The sequence below is a fragment of the Muntiacus reevesi genome, chromosome 7 (genome assembly GCF_963930625.1).
Source record: "Muntiacus reevesi chromosome 7, mMunRee1.1, whole genome shotgun sequence".
Lineage (NCBI taxonomy): Eukaryota > Metazoa > Chordata > Mammalia > Artiodactyla > Cervidae > Muntiacus > Muntiacus reevesi.
Genome location: NC_089255.1, coordinates 80227204 through 80246989, shown reverse-complemented (window position 1 = coordinate 80246989; position 19786 = coordinate 80227204). Strand labels below are relative to the sequence as shown.

Genomic DNA, 19786 nt, shown 5'->3' with positions numbered 1-19786 from the left:
CTTATCTCTGCTAAAACCCTCTATAGTCATAGAATTCAGATGAGTTTGGATTCCTGTCTTCCTAAACTTGCCCTGAAGTTTCTCCCTCCATCCAAAATGCTCTCTGGTCCCTACCTCTCTACCCTCACAGCATCTCCACCTGTCAAAGTCACAACTTTCTCCAGCACCTAGCTTAAACTACTTCACAATGAAATGTATCCTGAATCCTCTTGTTAAAAAATGTCTCACATGCAAAAATATTCTGCACCGTCCCTGGGGCTTTTACCATGGCCTATAACAATGAAGCACACATTTTCTCTCCTATTTTAGACCACAAATCTCCCAAAGGGAGACTCAGCATCACGGTTTGCTGAAAAGAGCATGAACTTTGAGACTAAAATAACTGGGGTGTGTGTACACTTGCACTGGCTAAATGACCCTGAATCACTCCAATTCTAGTTCCATCATCTGTTTAAAAAAAAAAAAAAAAAAGCTTTGAAAATTACTGTGAATTGGCTTGCTTACCTCAAGGGTAGCCAAACTACGGCCCCCAGGCCAAAATCGACCCACCACTTGTTTTCAGAAATAAAGTTTTACTGGAACACAACCATGTTCACCTATTTCTTAATATGTACTTTCAATGGCTGATTTGCACTATGAAGATAAAGATGAGTAGCTACAACAGAGATCACATGGCCCACTAAGACCGAATTATTTACAATCTAGCCCCTTAGAAACAAAGATCCCCTTCTCTACCTTCATTTTGTTCTCTTTTACAGTGGAATAGTTAGAGAGAGCGAGGGACAGGGAGGACTGGTGTGCTGCAGTCCATGGACTCCAAGAGTCAGACACAAATTAGCAACTGAACAACAACAGTTAGAAATGTTTTCCAGATTTTCCTGAATTGGTGGGATGGGGGAGAAGGGAGGGAGTTAATTAGGTTCCACTAATTAGATATACTCCTGGAAGATGTTCTAGAAGGTAAAAGTAAGACAGGGGTCATTTCTGACTCCTTCTTGACTGCTCACTGCTGTCAAGGAAGCTCCTGGGAACATGAGACCTTTCATCCCCAGCTGCATCCCAGCACCCCTTCTCCAGCTTTCTGAAGGTCCAGAAGCAGCAGCGGTGACAGCCATCATGGCTTTCTGGCCCCAGGTTCCAGTGCTGGGGCGGCAGCTGCAGGGCTGCGCTCTGAGCATGGTTCTATACTGTTCTAGAAATCTTTCCAAGTGGCTGGCCCTCCCAGTGTTTTGTTTTTTAAGCACCTAACTCTCTGTATTAAATCCATTCTTGTTTAAAACTTACGGCCAAGTTTCTGTGTATTCCACTGCCCTCTCACTGACCCAGAGCCAAATGATAAATACCTAGCTGAGTTACTGAGGCATGAAATAACATTTCTGTGAACATGCTTTATAAACAGTCAAGCTAATGTTTTCTGGGAATCTTCATCTCCTTCCCCATATTCTGCCCCCATTCACTTCCAACCTAGCCCAGGGCCTCCCAGGCCTGCAGCACCACAGCCATCTCTCTTCCCTTCCCACTGTGCTTGAGAAACTTCATCTCTCCTTCCAGCATCAATAACCACACAGATCAAGGGATAACTTACTTGGAGATAGGCACCTTTGGAAAGTTGATACAAAGCAAACTCTCTAGAGTAACGTTCATGCACTAAATTTTCAAAGAAATTTCTGAGACTTATGGGTCTGTTGAATTGTATCTCTGGACCTCCAGGTTTTGATCTCATATGCCAATGAATGTCCAAACCTGTATCTCAAGCCAGATCGTTCTTGTCAGGTTAAGACTAATGTATGCACTTCCTACCGGCAACCCAAACTCAACATGTCCCCTTGTGTTTTATCTCTCCACTGCTCTTCTTTCTCTGTTATTTACATGTAAGTAAATGATGTTAGATCTCCCAAAGGTGTGGGCATCATTCAGACACCTTTCCTTCCTTCCCCATAGAAAAATGCCAGGTTCTGACAATTCTAACACATCCCTAATTGCTTTTGATTCTATCTGCATCCCCATCTCAATTATCAGTAATTTGTCCAGCCACCCCCACCTCTAATCAAGACTGTTGCAGAAGGCATTGAATTGACCTCTCTGCTTCTGCTCTGCCCTCTTCAACCCATTAAAACATGCATAGCAAATTTAATTATGCCTTTCCTCTGTTTAAAACCTCACCATCAGCCTGCCCCATGCCTCGCTGAAATGTCTCTATTCCACCCCACCGCAGGAGCCACAGTTCCCAGATTTTCAGTCTTTGTCCCTCCTCCAAAGAGTTCATGCTACTCCCTCCTCATCATGTCCTTCCTCACCTTTTTATTTCCTACGGCCACTCCCTTCTACTCCATCTCTTCCTGCCTCTACACACACACACACACACACACACACACACACACACACACACACACACTGGCTTGGTGAGTCCCTCATCCTTCCATTCTCAGCTTAGATGTCATTTAATTCTCTTATTTATCAAATGTTTACTGAGCCTCTACTATATGTCAACCACAGGGCTAGCCCTAGAGACGGAGCCATAAAAGGATAGTCACTATTCTTGTCCTGACAAAGCTAATCTTATTGGGACATTAGACCAACAATGACCAGTATGATGATCTCCCAACTGCTTGCAGTCCCAATCCCAGGCTTGTAGGATCTCCCACCCTGGGACCCAAAACCCACACCTGTGCTCCCCAGCCTTTGTGTCATCCGTCTTCCCCGTCTCTGTCTATAAACTCTTCATAGGCAGGACTGTGTCTTACCTGTCTTTATGTATTATTAACAGCTGGTACTGTATCTGGCATCCAGGAATTGTTTCTGGGTCCCCAACCTCCAGGATCTAACGCCTGATGATCTGAGGTGGGGCTGATGTAATCAAAGTAGAAACAAAATGCACAATACATATAATGCACTTGAATCATCCCTAAACCATCCTCCCCAACTCCTAGTCCATGGATGGAAAAATTGTCTTCCACGGAACTAGTCCCTGGTGCCAAAAAGATTGGAGACTGCTGCCGAAGTAAATTCCCATTGATTAATGAAGATTCAGTCAATGACTATCAGCTGAAAAAAGTCAGTTCTGCTTAGGAGGGGCCCTATAAGGCCAACAGAATGGAAACAACTGGAGTGTATGTGTTGGGGTGGGGGGGGGGGGGAGATTCCTCACCTTTTGCTTATCTGGGCTCTGCCAACTCCAAATCATAAGTAACAGGCTTCTAACTAACACCAGACTTGCTGGCTGCATTTTGTGCTAAGCAGCTATTCCCAGCAGTCTGTCCTGCCTCCAGGGTAAATACCGGTGTGCTCAACTGTGAACCTAATTAGAGGCACCTCCCCCCATCCCCGTGACTCTGGGGGCCTCAGGAGGCCAGTCACCAAGCTGTGCCTTTGGTCCCTGGAAGCTGAACAACACAGAAGACAGGTAAGCGCCGGGGAACTCAGCTGCCAGGAGAGGCCTGGGAGCTTTATTCCAAGTCCCCTGCTTCTTCCTGCCTAACTACCCCCACCTCTCTTACTGCAGGGCTCCCCAGCCTCTGGGATCGAATGCCTGATGATCTGAGGTGCAGCTGATGTGATCATAACAGCAACAAAGTGCACAGTAAACGCAATGCACCTTAATCATCCCGAAACCATCCCCTCTACCCCCGACCCCCCTGCACGTGGAAAAGTTGTCTTCCACGAAACCAGTCCCTGGTGCCAAAAATGTTGGGAACCACGTTACTGTGTGAAACAGGTGGAGGATGGAGAGAAAACCAAAGAAAAATTGGGGAGCAACCACACCCTTCTTCGTGAGAAGTAATAAAACAGGTTGGATAAATGCCAATAAGATTTTCTTGGATCTATAAAATACAAGTGAACAATTATGGAGTGCCTGCTTGGGGCCCGGGTCTAACCTCTTGATATGCATTAAATCATTTAATCTTCTCAGGTTTCTAGGAGGCGAGGATCATTATTATCCCATCTCCAGATTAGTGTCCAAAGGTCCAGTGAGATTAAGGAGCCTCCCTTGGGAGCCCCCCGCCACCCCCAGCCAGTGAGGGACGCAGCAGGAGGCAAAGCTGTGTGCTGACTCAGAGCCCAGGGTGAGCAGCTCTGCCCTGACTTCTGACTTCCCCAGAGGAGGGAGGCTTAGGGGCAGGACCAGGAACACACTCCCCCTGTTAAGGGGCAGCCAGCCCCGCAGTCTGGCCAATTATCACCAGGCAGTAACCACGTGTTCCCAAATCTTCTTATTTTTCAAAAGAAGGTGGAAATCTAGATTTTCTTTTTTTTAATTGGGGATGAGGAAAGGGAGGGATCACAGGATGCTTTAGCTAGAGGGACTGAGAAGAATATAACAACTGAGATGGGCTTAAGACGGAGGAAGAGATTTGGAAGGGAAACCCTGCGTATCTAGTTTCGACCCGCCAAGTTTCTGGTATTCAAGCTGCCAAGGAGACAGTAAGATCTCTGAGGCTGGAGCTGTGGACCCGAGATGCAGATAACAGAGAGGCTCTGGTTACTTTGTTATCTGGCCACCCCCACCCCAGTCCTCAATTCCACATAGGAAAGGAGGAAAAACCCTTTTAAACACCCCATCTCGTTTGTTCAAGGATGGAGAAAGCACCAGGTTGGTGTTAGTTTCCTGAGGCTACCGTAACAAAGTGCCACAAACTGATGGATAGAAGCCTACTGTCTCACAGTTCTGGAGGCTAGAAGTCTGAGATCAAGGTGTCAGCAGGCTTCTGCTTCCTCTGAATGCTCTGGGGAAGCATCAGCTCCAGGCTATTCTCCTAACTTCTCCTAGCTCCCTGGTTTGTGGCAGCATAAATCCAATGTTTATATGGTGCTCTCTCTCTCTGTGTCTTTGTCCAAGCATTCCTTTTTATAAGGACACCACTGGTATTGGATTAGGGGCCCACTTTCCTCCACTAACCTCCTCTTAACTAATTATGTTTCCCAATGACTATTTCCAAATAAGGTCATCACTGGGAATACCTTAAGATAAATGCTAGAGAGAGTTCTCAAGCAGAAATGAAAAGATGTTAGTTAATAGCATAAAAACATATGAAAGTATATAATTCCCTGGTAAAAGAAGTTATATAGTCAAATTCAAAATACTCTAATACTGTAAAGATGATATGTAAATTAATTCTAGTATAAAAAAATTTTTAATGATTTAAAACAACCATAGGTACAATGATTTAATGGATACACATGTATCCACTGTAATGTAAGAAGATGTAAATTGTGACATCAAAAACATAAAATGGAGGGGGGTTAGTAAAAGGGTAGAGATTATGCATGTGACCACTTTAAAAAACACTGTTACAAGATTTTTATGTAAGTCTTATGGTAACCTCAAGGCAAAAAACCATCAGTTCAATTCAGTTCACTCAGTCATAGGCTTCCCTGTCTATCACCAACTCCCAGAGTTTGCTCAAATTGATGTCCATCGAGTCGGTGATGCCATCCAACCATCTTATCCTCTGTTGTTTCTCCTCCCACCTTCAATCTTTCCCAGCATCAGGGTCTTTTCCAAGGAGTCAGTTCTTCACATCAGGTGGTCAAAGTATTGGAGTTTCAGCTCTAGCATCAGTCCTTCCAATGAATATTCAGGACTGACTTCCTTTAGGATGGACTGGGGGGATCTCCTTGTCATCCAGGAGACTCTCACGAGTCTTCTCCAACACCACAGTTCAAAAGTATCAATTCTTTGGCACTCAGCTTTCTTTATAGTTCAGCTCTCACATCCATACAGGACTATTGGAAAAACCATAGCTTTGACTAAACAGACCTGTTGGCAAAGTAAAGTCTCTGCTTTTTAATATGCTTTCTAAAATAATAATAATAATAATATGCTATCTAGGTTGGTCATAGCTTTTCTTCCAAGGAGCAAGCATCTTTTAATTTCATGGCTGCAGTCACCATCTGCAGTGATTTTGGAGCCCAAAAAAGTAAAGTCTGTCACTGTTTCCCCATCTATTTGCCATGAAGTGATGGGACCGGATGCCATGATCTTAGTTTTCTGAATGTTGAGTTTTCAGCCAACTTTTTCACTCTCCTCTTTCATTTTCATCAAGAGGCTCTTTAGTTCTTCGCTATCTGCCATAAGGGTGGTGTCACCTGTGTATCTAAGGATATTGGTGTTTCTCCCAGCTATCTTGATTCCAGCTTGTGCTTCATCCAGCCTGGTATTTCATATGATGTACTCTGCATACAAGTTAAATATGCAGGGTTACAATACACAGCCTTGATGTACTCCTTTCCTGATTTGGAACCAGTCTGTTGGTCCATGTCCAGTTCTAACTGTTGCTTCTTGACCTGCATACAGATTTCCTAAGAGGCAGGTGAGGTGGTCTGGTATTCCCATCTTTTTCAGAATTTTCCACAGTTTGTGGAGATCCACACAGTCGAAGGCTTTGGCATAGTCAGTAAAGCAGAAACAGAAGTTTTTCTGGACCTCTCTTGCTTTTTCGATGATCCAGCAGATGTTGGCAATTTGATCTCTGATTCCTCTGCCTTTTCTAAATCCAGCTTGAACACCTGGAAGTTCACGGTTCATGTATTGTTGAAGTCTGGCTTCGAGGATTTCGAGCATTACTTTGTTAGCATGTGAGATGAGTGTAATTGTGCGGTATTTGAGCATTCTTTGGCATTGCCTTTCTTTGGGATTGGAATGAAAACTGACCTTCTCTGGTCCTGTGGCCATTGCTGAGTTTTCCAAATTTGCTGACATATTGAGTGCAGCACTTTCATAGCATCACCTTTCAGGATCTGAAATAGTTCAACTGGAATTCCATCACCTCCACTAACTTTGCTCATAGTGATGCTTTCTAAGGCCCACCTGACTTCACATTTCAGGATGTCTGGCTCTAGATGAGTGATCACACCATTGTGACTATCTGGGTCAGGAAGATCTTTTTTGTATAGCTCTTCTGTATATTCTTACTACCTCTTCTTAATATCTTCTGCTTCTGTTAGGTCCACACTATCTCTGTCCTTAATTGAGCCCATCTTTGCATGAAATGTTGCCTTGGTATCTCTAATTTTCTTGAAGAGATCTCTAGTCTTTCCCATTCTATTGTTTTCTTCTATTTCTTTGCACTGATCACTGTGGAAGGTTTTCTTATCTCTCCTTGCTATTCTTTGGAACTCTGCATTCAAATGGGTATATCTTTCCTTTTCTCCTTTGCTTTTCACTTCTCTTCTTTTCTCAACTATTTGTAAGGCCTCCTCAGACAACCATTTTGCTTTTTTGCATTTCTTTTTCTTTGGATGGTCTTGATCACTGCTTCCTGTATTATGTCATGAACCTCCATCCATAGTTCTTCAGGCACCCTGTCTATCAGATCTAATCCCTTGAATCTATTTGTCACTTTCCCTGTATAATCATAAGGGATTTGATTTAGGTCATACCTGAATGGGCTAGTGGTTTTCCCTACTTTCTTCAATTTAACTCTAAATGTGGCAATAAGGAGTTCATGATCTGAGCCACAGACAGTTCCTGGTCTTGTTTTTGCTGACTGGATAGAGCTTCTCCATCTTTGGCTGCAAAGAATATAGTCAACCTGATCTCAGTGTCAACCATCTGGTGATGTCCATGTGTACAGTCTTCTCTTGTGTTGGTGGAAGAGGGTGTTTGCTATGACCAGTGCATTCTCTTGGCAAAACTCTGTTAGCCTTTGCCCTGCTTCATTCTGTACTCCAAGGCCAAATTTGCCCATTATTCCAGGTATGTTTTGACTTCCTACTTTTGCATTCCAGTTCCCTATAATGAAAAGGGCATCTTTTTGTGTGTTAGTTCTAGAATCTTGTAGGTGTTCACAGAACCATTCAACTTCAGCTTCTTCAGCATTACTGGTTGGGGCATAGACTTGGATTACTGTGATATTGAATGGTTTGCCTTGGAAACGAACAGAGATTATTCTGTCATTTTTGAGATTACACCCAAGTACTGAACTTTGGACTCTTTTATTGACCATGAGAGCTATTCCATTTCTTCTAAAGGATTCTTGTCCACAGTAGTAGATATAATGGTCATCTGAATAAAATTAGCCCATTCCAGTCCATTTTAGTTCGCTGATTCCTAAAATGTCGATGTTTACTCTTGCCATCTCCTGTTTGACCACTTCCAATTTACCCTGATTCATGGACCTAACATTCCAGGTTCCTATTATACATACACAAAACAGAAAGAGAAATCTAAACACACCACTAAAGAAAAATCATTAAATCACAAGGGAAGACAGCCAGAGAGGAACAAAGGAACTACTAAATGCTCAGAAAACAGTAATAGGATGACAATAGTAAGTCCTTGCATGTGTGCGTGCATGCTAAGTCACTTCGGTTGTATCCAACTCTTTGTGATCCTATGGACTGTGGATCCTCTGCCAGGCTCCTCTGTTCATGGATCCTCCAGGCAAGAATACTGACGTGGGTTGCCATGCCCTCCTTCAGAGAATGTTCCTGACCCAGGGATCAAACCCACATAAGTCTCTTGCATTGGCAGTTGAGTTCTTTACCACTAATGCCACTGGGGAAGCCCAGTAAGTCTTACCAATTAATGATTCCTTTATATGTAAATGGATTAAATTCTCCAATTAAAAGACATAGAGCAGCTGAATGGGTTAAGGAAAAAAGACCCAACTATATGCTGCCTACCAGGGACTCATGTCAGCTTTAAGAAGGCACATAGGCTGAAAGTGACGGGAGGAAAAAGAAATTCCACAAAAATGGAAACCAAAAGGGGGCAGGTTTTGCTAAGCTGCACTTAACAGACAAAATGGACTTTAAGTCAAAGATTGTAACAAAGAGGTCATTACCTAATAACAAAGGGATCAATTTATCAAGAGTATTAATAACTCTAAGTACATATGCAGCCAACATAAAGTGCATGAACATATTAAGCAAACACTAAGAGATATGAAGGGAGTAATACAACAATACAGTAATAGTAGGGGACCTCAATACTCCACTTTCAACAACAGATAGATCATACAGACAGGAAATCAATAAGGAAACACTGAACATTAACTACACCTAATAAAATAGATCTAAAATACATAAACATTCTAGCCCACAGCAGCAGAATACACAACCTTCTCAAGTGCACATAGGACATTATCTAAGGCAAATCATATCTTAGGCAACAAACAGGCCTTAAGAAATTTAGGAAGATAAGTATCATATCTAGTATCTCTTTCAAAAGCAATGCTATGAAACTAGAAATCAATAACAGAAGTAAGGCTGGAAATTCACAAATATGTGGAAATTAACACATTTCTGAATTGCCAGTGGGTCATGGAAGAAATCAAAAGGGGAATCAAAAAAAAAAAAAAATCTTGAAACAAACCAAAATGGAAATACTACATACCGAAACCTATGGGATGCACCAAAAGCAGTTCTAAGAGAGAAGGTTATAGCAACAAACACTATTTTAAGAAATAAGAAAGATTTAAAATAAACAACCTAACTTTACACCTCAAGAAAACAGAAAATGAACAACTAAGCCCAAAGTTAGAAGTAACGGAATAACAATGATCAGAATGGAAGTAAATGAAATAGAGACTGCATTAACAGAAAAGATAAACAAAATGAAAAGATAGTATTTTGAAAAGATAAACAAAATAGACAAACTTTAGCTAGACTAAGAAGAAAAAAAAAGGAGAGAGCACAAACAGGCAAAATCAGAAACAAAAAAGGAAACATTAAAACCGATACTACAAAAACAAAAGGATCATAAGAGACTACTGTGAACAGTTACATACCAACAAGTTGAATCACCAAAAAGTAAAGGATAAATTCATAGGAACAAACAACCTTCCAAGACTGAGTCATGAAAACAAACAGAAAATCTGAACAGACCAATAATGAGTCAGGATATTGAATTAGTTATCAAAAATCTCCCAACAAGAAAAGTCCACAATCGGATGGTTTCACTGGTGAATTCTACCAAACACTTGAAGAATTTATATCGATGTTTCTAAAACTCTTCTAAAAAAATTAAAGGAGAGGGGACTCTCCCAAAAGTATTTTACAAGCTCACCATTACCGTGCTATCAAAGGCAGACAAGGACACCACAAGAAAAGAAAATTGCAAGTCAATATTCCTCATAAACACAGATGCAAAATTCCTCAACAAAATACTAGCAAACTGAATTCAAAAGCACATTGAAAGAATCACACACCACAATCAAGTGGGATTTATCACTGGGATGCAAGGATGGTTGAACACATGCAAATCAACAAATATGATACAACACATTAACAGAATAAAGGATAAAATCATAGGGTCATTTCAATAGATGCAGAAGACGCACTCAACAAAATTCAACATTCATTCATGATAAAAAACAAAAAAACTCAACAAAGTAGGTATAAAAGAAATGTATCTCAACATAATAAAGGACATATATGACAAGCCCACAAATAACATCATACTCACCAGTGAAAAGTTGAAAAGATTCCTTCCAAGGTCAAGGGAAAAAAGTCTATTCAACATAGTACTTGAGGTCCTAACCAAAACAATTAGCAGAATAAATAAGTAAATAAAAGGTACTCACAATGGGGAGGAAAAGGTAAAACTGTCTCTGTTTGCAGATGACACAATCTTATATACAGAAGACTCTAAAGACTCCACCAAAAAACTATTAGAATTAATAAAAACATTCAGAGAAGTTTCTGCATATAGAACCAACACATAAAAATCAGTTACATTTTGCATATACTAAAAACAAGTTATTTGAAAGAGAAATAAGAAAACAAACCCATTTATGATAGCATCAAAAATAATAAAATATCTAAGAGTAAATTTAACAAAGGAAGTAAAAGACCCGCTGTACACTAAAGACTAGAAGACATCAATGAAAGAAATGAAGGAAAACATGAATAAATGAAAAAGAAAAGATTCCAAGTTCATGGACTGGAAAATATACAACTACCCAAAATGACTTACAGATTCGATGCAATCCTTATCAAAACTCCAATGGTATTTTTCACAGAATTAGGAAAGAACAATCCTAAAATTCATATGGAAGCAGAAAAGACCTAGGAGACTCAAAGCAGTCTTGAGAAAGAAGAAAAAGCTGGAGGCATCACAATTCTTGATTTTACCCTGTATTAGAAAATGAGAGTAATCAGAACAGGTACTAGCACAAAAAACAAACACTCAGACTAGTGGAGCAAAACAGAGAGCCCAGAAACAAGCCCACACATACAGGGTCATTCATTGGTCATACAGAGTCAACTAATCATTGACAAGGGTACCAAGAACACACAATAGGTGAAGAATAATCTCTTCAGTAAACGGCATTGGGAAAACCGGGATCTACATCCAAAGAATGAAACTGGATCCTTCTCTTTCACCACTCACAAAAATTAAATGGAAATGGATTAAAGACTTAAATGTAAGACCTGAAACCATAAAAATCCCAGATGAAAATATAAGGGAAATGTTCTTTGACATTGTTCTGGGCAATGATTTTTTTTCTTTTTTTGATATGACACCAAAAGCACAGTCAGTAGCAGCAAAAATAAATATGTGAGACTACAATGAACTAAAAATCCTCTGTACAACAGGGAAATAGTCAATAAAATGAAAAAGTAATCCACAGAACAAGAGGAACTATTTACAAACTATATCTTATAAGGGATTAATATCTAAAATATACAACAAACCCATACAACTTAATAGCAATAATAATAATCCAATTTAAAAATGGACCAGGAGCCTAAATAGACATTTTTCGAAGAAGACATTCACATGGCCAATGGATACATGAAAAGATGCTGGACATCACTAATCATCAGGGAAGGGCAAATCAAAATCACAATGAGGTATCAATTAACACCTGACAGAATGGCTCTCATCAAAAAAAAAAAAGAGAGATAACAAGCACTGAAGAGGATGTGGAGAAAAGGAAACCTTTATACATTATCAGTAGGAATGTAAATAAATAAATGGAAAACAGAATATTATTCAGCCATAAAAAGAAGGAAATCCTGCCACTGGTGACAATGTGAATGAACTGGAGGACACTTCACTATGACAAATACTGTATGATATCACCTACATGGGAAATCTGAACTCAGAACAAAAGAATAGAACAGTGGCCGTCAGGGGAAAGTGAAGAGATATTGGTCAAAGGGTACAAACTTTCCGTTATAAAATAACTAAGTTCTGGAGATCAATGTATGGCGTAATGACTATAGTTAAATAATATTATATTATACGCCTGAGATTTGCTCACAGAAGACATCTCAAGCATTCTCATCAGACACAAGAAAGTAACCATGTGAGGTGACAGATGTTTAGTTGATTTTGCTGTGGCAAATATTTCACACTGTACACCCAAATCAAACCATCATGTTGAGTTTTTTATACACATACACAATTTTACCAATTATACCTCAATAAAACTGGAAGAAGAAAAGTGGTTCTTCTGTCTTAGTGCCTAGGATGCCTTACAAGTCTATTTTTTCCCCATTTTCCCCATCAGAGACCCTCTTCCAAATTGATGGTCCTCAAGAGAAGCCCAAGATAGAACATATAGGAGCAGCTACCCTTGAGCTCTTTAACTCTAATGAAGCATCAAAACTCTGATTTTTATAAGGGCATAGGTTCTGAAATCCTGGCAGAGTCACTGTGACCAGTGATCCTACCTAGGGTTCTCTTAGAGGCTAGGAGTGTTAACGCCAGCTTTTACAATCAAGATTTTGCCATGCATGCTCACACTGTTTAAATAAATATATGCCCCCAACAACATCTTTTTGGAATAAACCTAAAACACTCAGAACAGTATAGCTTCGGAGTCGAATTTAAGCTCCAGCACTTACCATCCGTATAACCCAGGACAAGCCACCTAACTTTTTGGTGTCTCAATTTCTTCGTGTATAAAATAACAATAGCTATAGCCTAGGATTACTGTGAAGATCAGATAAAGCAACACAAAGCATTTAGCATTGTGGTTGGAATACAGTAAGTGATCAGTAGATAGTAACTGTTAATTTTACTATTTTTATGACTGTTATTATTATACAATGATGGGTCTACACCCATTAATTCATCTAGACTCTCCATGAATACACTGGATAATGAAAACCACTCTCTAAAAAAATATTTTGTCAAGGTGTGTGCTGTTCATGGCAGCTAAGATATGTTGCCATGGCCACAGAAAAGTAGTAGTTCCAATTAAAGAACACAAACCCTGGTGACTTAAGAGTTAGAGACTAAAGAACAAGTTCCCCAGAAGAAAGAAGCTATCTCTTAACTTACAGATTTTGTTTGTTTTGTAATTCCAGAAGTCTGACTGATGCTATCACATTAAAAACAGGATTATTTTCTCATTAACTCTTTTCAATTGTAAAGGCAATATTTCTTCAAAGTAAACAAGCTATTTTCATACCAAGCAATGTAATATTTACTTGAACACCAAAGGAGTCCCTTATTTGAAAGGCTTCAACAAATCAATAGAAGAGACAAACAATCTTAGAAAATAATGAGGAAAAGACATGAATGAAAAATTCACCTAAGAAGACATATAGAGGGGAGGGATAAATTAGGAGTTTGGGGTTAACATATGCTACTTCCCAGGTGACTCAGGGGTAAAAAATCCATCTGTCAATGCAGAAGACACGGGTTTGATCCCTGGGTTGGGAAGATCCCCTGAAGGAGGAAATGGCAACCCACTCCAGTATTCCAGCCTGGAAAATCCCAAGGAGAGAAGAGCCTGGTGCGCTATGGTCACAGGGGTCACAAAGAATTGGACACAACTTAGTGACTGAGCACACACACGCACATTAACATATACACACTAAAATGGGGGCTTCACTAATAGCTCAGTTGGTAAAGAATCTGTCTGCAGTGCAGGAGACCCCGGTTTGATTCCTGGGTTGGGAAGATCCACCGGAGAAGGGATAAGCTACCTACTCCAGTATTCTTGGGCTTCCCTTGTGGCTCCACCAGCAAAGAATCCGCCTGCAGTGAGCAAGTGAAAGTGAAGTCGCTCAGTCGTGTCCGACTCTTTGTGACCCCGTGGACTGTAGCTTACCAGGCTCCTCTGTCCATGGGATTTTCCAGGCAAGAATACTGGAGTGGGTTGCCATTTCCTTCTCCAGGAGATCTTCCCAACCCAGGGATCAAACCCAGGTCTCCCGCATTGCAGGTAGACGCTTTAACCTCTGAGCCACCAAGCAGTGAGGGAGACCTGGGTTCTATTCCTGGGATGGGAAGATCCCCTGGAGAAGGGAAAGGCTACCCACTCCAGTATTCTGGCCTGGAGAGTTCATGGACTGCACAGTCCATGGGGTCACAAAGAGTCAGACACAGCTGAGCAACTTTCACTTCACTTCAAGTAAGTATAAAATAGATAACCAACAAGGATCTAGTGTATAGCATTGGGAACTATACTCGATATTTTGTAATAACTTATAAGGGGATATACTGTGTGTGTGTGTGTGTGTGTGTGTATAAAAAAAAAACGAATCACTTTGCTGTAGACCTGAAACTCTTACAACATTGTAAATCAACTATACTTCAATTAAAAATATATAGAGGAGAAATAAGCATAAGATTAGTGTTTATCTTTGTTTATAATTTTTAATGTGATTTAAAACAATGAGGTTTGATTTACCTATTAGCAGGAAGGTTTAAGAGTCTCCACTATAGGCAAGGGTGTGAGGAACACAGCCCTGCTATATAAAACCTGGGAAATGGCCTACACATCAACCCAGCAACATAGATCAAAAGCCTTAAAATGCACTTGCTATTTTCATTCTAGGAATTTATCCTAAAGGAAATAACCACCAATATGCATAGAAACATAGTGAGTGGTTAAGAGTTTGGCCCCTCAAAATCAAATGAACTTAAATTCTGTCTTTTCAACCTACTAGCCATCTAAGGTGAGGCCAAGTTTCCTCATCTGTCAAATAAAAAGGATGATACCTATACTTCACAGAGCTATAGGCAGGAAAAGTAAGAAAGTACATAGAGCAAGCCCAGCGATGTGCCAAGGTCAGCATAAGGCCTCAAACAACAGTTGCATTACTCTGATTGGTTAAATAAATCATGATATATTGATAAGGTAGAATACTATTTAGCTATTAAAAATGATATTCTAGAGCTAACATGGGCAAATTACAGTCCAACCTATGAGTCAAACTTGACCCATGGCCTGGTTTGTAAATAAAGTTTTACTGGAACACATGTGTGTGTGCTCAGCTGTGTTCAACTCTTCGCCACCCTATAGACTGTAGCCCACCAGGCTCCTCTGTCCATAGGATTTCCCAGGCAAGAATATGGGAGCGGGTTGCCATACCCTCCTCCAGGAGGTCTTCACCACCCAGGATCGAACAACCGGCATCTCTGACATCTCCTGAATTGGCAGCCGGGTTCTTTACCACTAATGATAGTTGTACTTATTTACTTACATATTATCTATGCTTTTCCACTACAACAGCAGAGCTGAGTAGTTTAAACATAAGCACTATGTCCCACAAAGCCTAAAATACTCACTCTTTACGGAAAAAGTTTGCTGACCCTGATCTAGAAGCGTATTTAAATCATGGGGAAATGTTCTCAATCTACTGAGTGACAAGTTTCTCAAAAGCAAGAATAGAAAGTCTCCATTTTTGTTCAAGTATGCATGCAGAAAAAAGGTATAGAAGTAGGTACTTCAGAAGTTAACTATAGCTCTCTGAGTAAGAGATGGGGGTTTACATGCTTTATTTTCTTCTTGTGTTTTTATCTATAACTTTTATTTTTTTACAATAAACTGGAACTATTTCTGCAATAATAAAGCATTTTTTTAAAAGAAGAAACTAAGCTGTTTTAATTATGACAGAGAGAGAAGACAACACATTTAATGGTAAAACAAGCTGGAAAGATATTTTTAACTGGTTAGCAAAATATGGATTTGTATTTCCGCCTTCATCTCTTCTTATTCCCTCTCACAGATTGGAATGTGAAAGATCAGGGGGAGGGAAGAAAGCAAGCAAAGAGGGAAATGTGAGAGCAGAATGGAGAACAGCCAGACACCATCATTCCTAAGAAAGAAGTTTGCAAAGCTTGGAGAGATGCTACTGATCTTAGAACCAAAGATTGAGTTACAGGATCCACCCAGCAAAAGAAGTCATGTGGCCTTCAGTCTCATCTGGGAAAGATAATGGGATACGATCGAGGAAAGTTTAATCAACAGGTTTGTTCACCAATCCTTTTAGTGCCTACTTGCTGCCAAGCTTCTACAGTATCAAAGGAAGAAAGACACAATGTAACTCACACAAAAATTAAAATGTTTACATGGCTCAGAGGGGTGAGTGATGGTTCTTGTTAAAGAATCAGGTTCCAGTTTTTACTCAGATATTAACTGGTGAATGACACTACACTAAACCCAAGAGAGAAGTTTCAGGAGGGCAAACAAATATATATTTATGTTCTATCAGTTGAGTCCACAGTAAACAAGGAAAATTCAGAGGTGTCCTTTTGGTAGCTAGAGATAGGGTGTTTGGAGTTTGGAGAGGGGACAGCAATTTGGGGATCCCCAGATCAGTATACCAAGTATAGGAGGTTGCCCCCAGACTACATGCAGGAAAGAATGGGCCTGAGGAGTCCTGGAATGGGTGGAGGAAGTTACTAAGAGGAATGCGTGAGACTGGGGCAAAACCAGGGCAGAGGGCTTGTTATGTGTGCCAGTATTTAAGATTTGCTTAAGAGGAGATGTTTTTATAACTTGTTCAGCTGTTAAGTTGCAGTTCTGATTAATGATATATCCTTGTGTCTTAAAGAACACAAACCTTTGAAGCTGCATTCCCCTTTGATTTTTCAGCCTTTTTCTGAGCAGAACATATGTATTATGCCATGTGGTAAGAATCACATGAATGGGAGTCCATTTTCAGTTTTATTCTGTTTTGTTTTGTTTGGGCTAAAACACAAGCAACAGATGTTGGTGATGAGGGGGGAAAATGGGATTCAGCAGCATACTGTATTCCACAGAGCCACAATTTTAAAGTAATATCCAAAAATACCTAGGATGTGAGATCTGTTGTTGGAGATCGGTTGGTGACCACAATTGAGGTTGGGCCTAGATGGTTAGCATGGTCCTCGGCTAAGATCAGTTTCAGTGACATGGTCAGGCGGGGCCCTGCTTCATAGAAAAGCCACGGGAATTAGTGTATTGGACACCAGACCCTGGGTCAGAAGGTCTGGCTCTTTCAACTAAAAGCTGGTTGACCCTAGACAAGTCTCTTAACTTCTCTGAGCCTCAGTTTCCTCATTTGCAAAGCAGAGATAAACAATATCTCAGGATTGCCAGAGACATAATGTTCATTAAGATCTTTTTTATATAGTTCTTCCTTGTATTCCTTCCATCTCTTCCTGATCTCTTCAGCATCTACTAGGTCTCTACCATTTTTATCTTTTATTGTGCCCATCTTTGGGCAGAAAGCTCCCTTGATGTTTCCAATTTTCCTGAAGAGATCTCTAGTCTTTCCCCTTTTGTTGTTTTCTTCTGTTATTAAACACTGTTCATTGAATAAGGCCTTCTTGTCTCTTCTAGCTATTCTTTGAAATTCTGTGTTTAATTGGATGGATCTTTCCCTCTCTCCCTTGCTTTTCGCTTCTCTGTTCTTCCGGGATTCACAAAGCCTCCTCAGACAACCACTTTGCAGTCTTGCTTTTGTTTTTCTTTGGAATGGTTTTGTTCGCCACCTCCTATACAATATTATGGACCTCTGTCCATAAATAAGTACAAGTCATCTTATTAAAAAAAAAACACAGACACAATGAAATATCAGCTCACACCTGTTAGGATGGTCCTTATCAAAAAGACAAGAGACAACAAGTGTTGGCAAAAATGGGGAGAAAGAGGAGAAAAGAGAACCCTTGCTCATTGCTGGTGAATACAGCTAATGTGAAAAAATAGTATGGAGGTTCCTCAAAAAATTAAAAATAGCACTACCATATGATGCTTACCATCCAGCAAGCCCACTTCTAGGTATACATGCAAACAAGACAGAATCAGGATCTCAGCAGCATTCTTCACAACAGTCAAAACACGGAAACAACTGAAGTGTCTGTTGATGGTGTTGCTCAGCCGCTCGGTCATGTATGATGCTTTTGCAACCCCAGGGACTGTAGCCCTCCAGGCTCCGTCCATGGGCTTCTCCAGGCAAGAACACTGGAGTGGGTTGCCATTTCCTTCTCTAGGGGATCTTTCCAACCCAGGGACTGAACCCACGTCTCCTGCATCGGCAGGCAGATTCTTTCCCAGCAAGTCACCTGTGAAGTCCAAGCGTCTGTTAACGGAAACTACTATTATCCCTGAAGACTATAACTCAGGGATTAGGACATTTTGCTTATGACCTGTGGTGGGTCTGCTATCCCCGAGAAAACACCAGAATTTCCCAGCTCCCTAGGCAGTTGGCCTGTTTCTTCCAGGTCTTATGAAAAGAGCCTGGTCTGAGAAGAACTGGCTTCCTACCTTGAGTGGAACCCCGGGCATGAGCTTACCTACTAGAAGCCCCTCTCCTCACGGCAGAGTGGGAACAAAAACAGTGCACTTTCTGAGGTGCCATCCCTGTGAGCAATCACCTGCCAAAGCCCTGGCCAGGCACCCAGACACAGTGGGTCCTGGAGGAATGGGAGCCATTTGGCTGCTGCATCTGAAACGTAGGTAGCTCACGCTTTTCCTACCAGGACACTTCAGAACACACAGCCCAACACTTCCAACGGCTCAATATGCTCTTTCTCAATTAAAAAAAAACAAACAACCAGGCAAACAAAATCTCTTCAATAAAGTACTGGTTTAAAGTCTGTGACCCCTCAGTAAAGCAGAGGCTAGGATCCTGGGGGGGGAAAGGCAGGACCTGTGTGTTCCTGAGACACGTGAATGCACCCTGGTCCCCGAGTTCTCGCTGTGCCCATCCGGCAGTTCGACTCTCCGTGGGTTCCTGGCAACCAGCCAACACTCTGCGGCATCTCTGGGTCTTGGTTCCTATGGAAATATTGTCCCAACAAGGACGCTGGCAGATGCTTCTTCAGTCTCTTCCAGATCCCCTAAACAGAGGCTGCGAACGCTCCGTAAAGGACCAGTTTGTAAATATTTTAGGCTTTGCCAGTCATGTGGTCAGTCTCTTGTCATAACCACTCAACTCCTCCCCCGTGGCACAGAAATGGCCACAGACAATTGGCAGAGCAATGGTGGGGCTTGGTTTCCATAAAATGCGATTTATGAACTGAAACAGGAATTTCGCATAATTTTCACACATCACGTATTGTTCCTGTTTTCTTTCCTCCCACCCATTTCAAAATGTAAAAATCATCCTTCGCTCAAGTGCTACACAAAAACTGGCCTGACAAGACATCCCCTCGTGGTCCAGTGGTTGGGACTCCATGCTCCCAAAGCAGGGGGGGCCTCGGTTTAATCCCTGGTCAGGGAACTAGATGCCACATGCCACAACTAAGACCCTGACACAGCTTTTAAAAAATAAAAAGTGGCCTGGATTAGGCCCCAGGGCAAGTAGTTTGCTGACCACTGTCCTAAAGCTGCAGTAGCTTTTTTTTTTTTTATTCAGCTACCGACCTCTCCTTCCCAGGAAGGCAGTGAAGGTAATGATGTTAATTATTTCTTTCAGGAAGAAAAAGTTCACTCATTCCAGTCCCTTGCTGACAGTTAAGCTCTATCATCCCCTTTTGGACTAGCTCCTTGGAGGGGCTCATCTGTCATGAATCCTTCTAGCATCCAGGGCCATGCTCTCCTGGGCAGTTTTACTGCCAACATGAGCACTTGTGTGCCTGTTGTTGGCCATGACATGTCACAGCTCCTCGCCA

General features: G+C 41.2%; 1 protein-coding gene across 13 annotated transcripts in view; it reads right to left on the bottom strand.

Moving 5' to 3' along the window:
* Positions 1–19786, bottom strand: part of RGS6 (regulator of G protein signaling 6) — a 595059-nt gene that overhangs the window by 534995 nt on the left and 40278 nt on the right. For 2 of the 13 annotated variants that reach the window (XM_065940389.1, XM_065940390.1), the window contains exons 1-2: positions 3149–3232; positions 2745–2847 (exon numbers count right to left, since the gene is read on the bottom strand). The exons of 10 other annotated variants lie outside the window; for them this stretch is intronic. The gene's annotated coding sequence lies outside the window, so the exon portion shown is untranslated. Of the gene's footprint in view, positions 1–2744; positions 3050–3148; positions 3233–19786 lie in introns of those variants that run through there. One more of the 13 variants, XM_065940391.1, reaches the window with a different exon arrangement.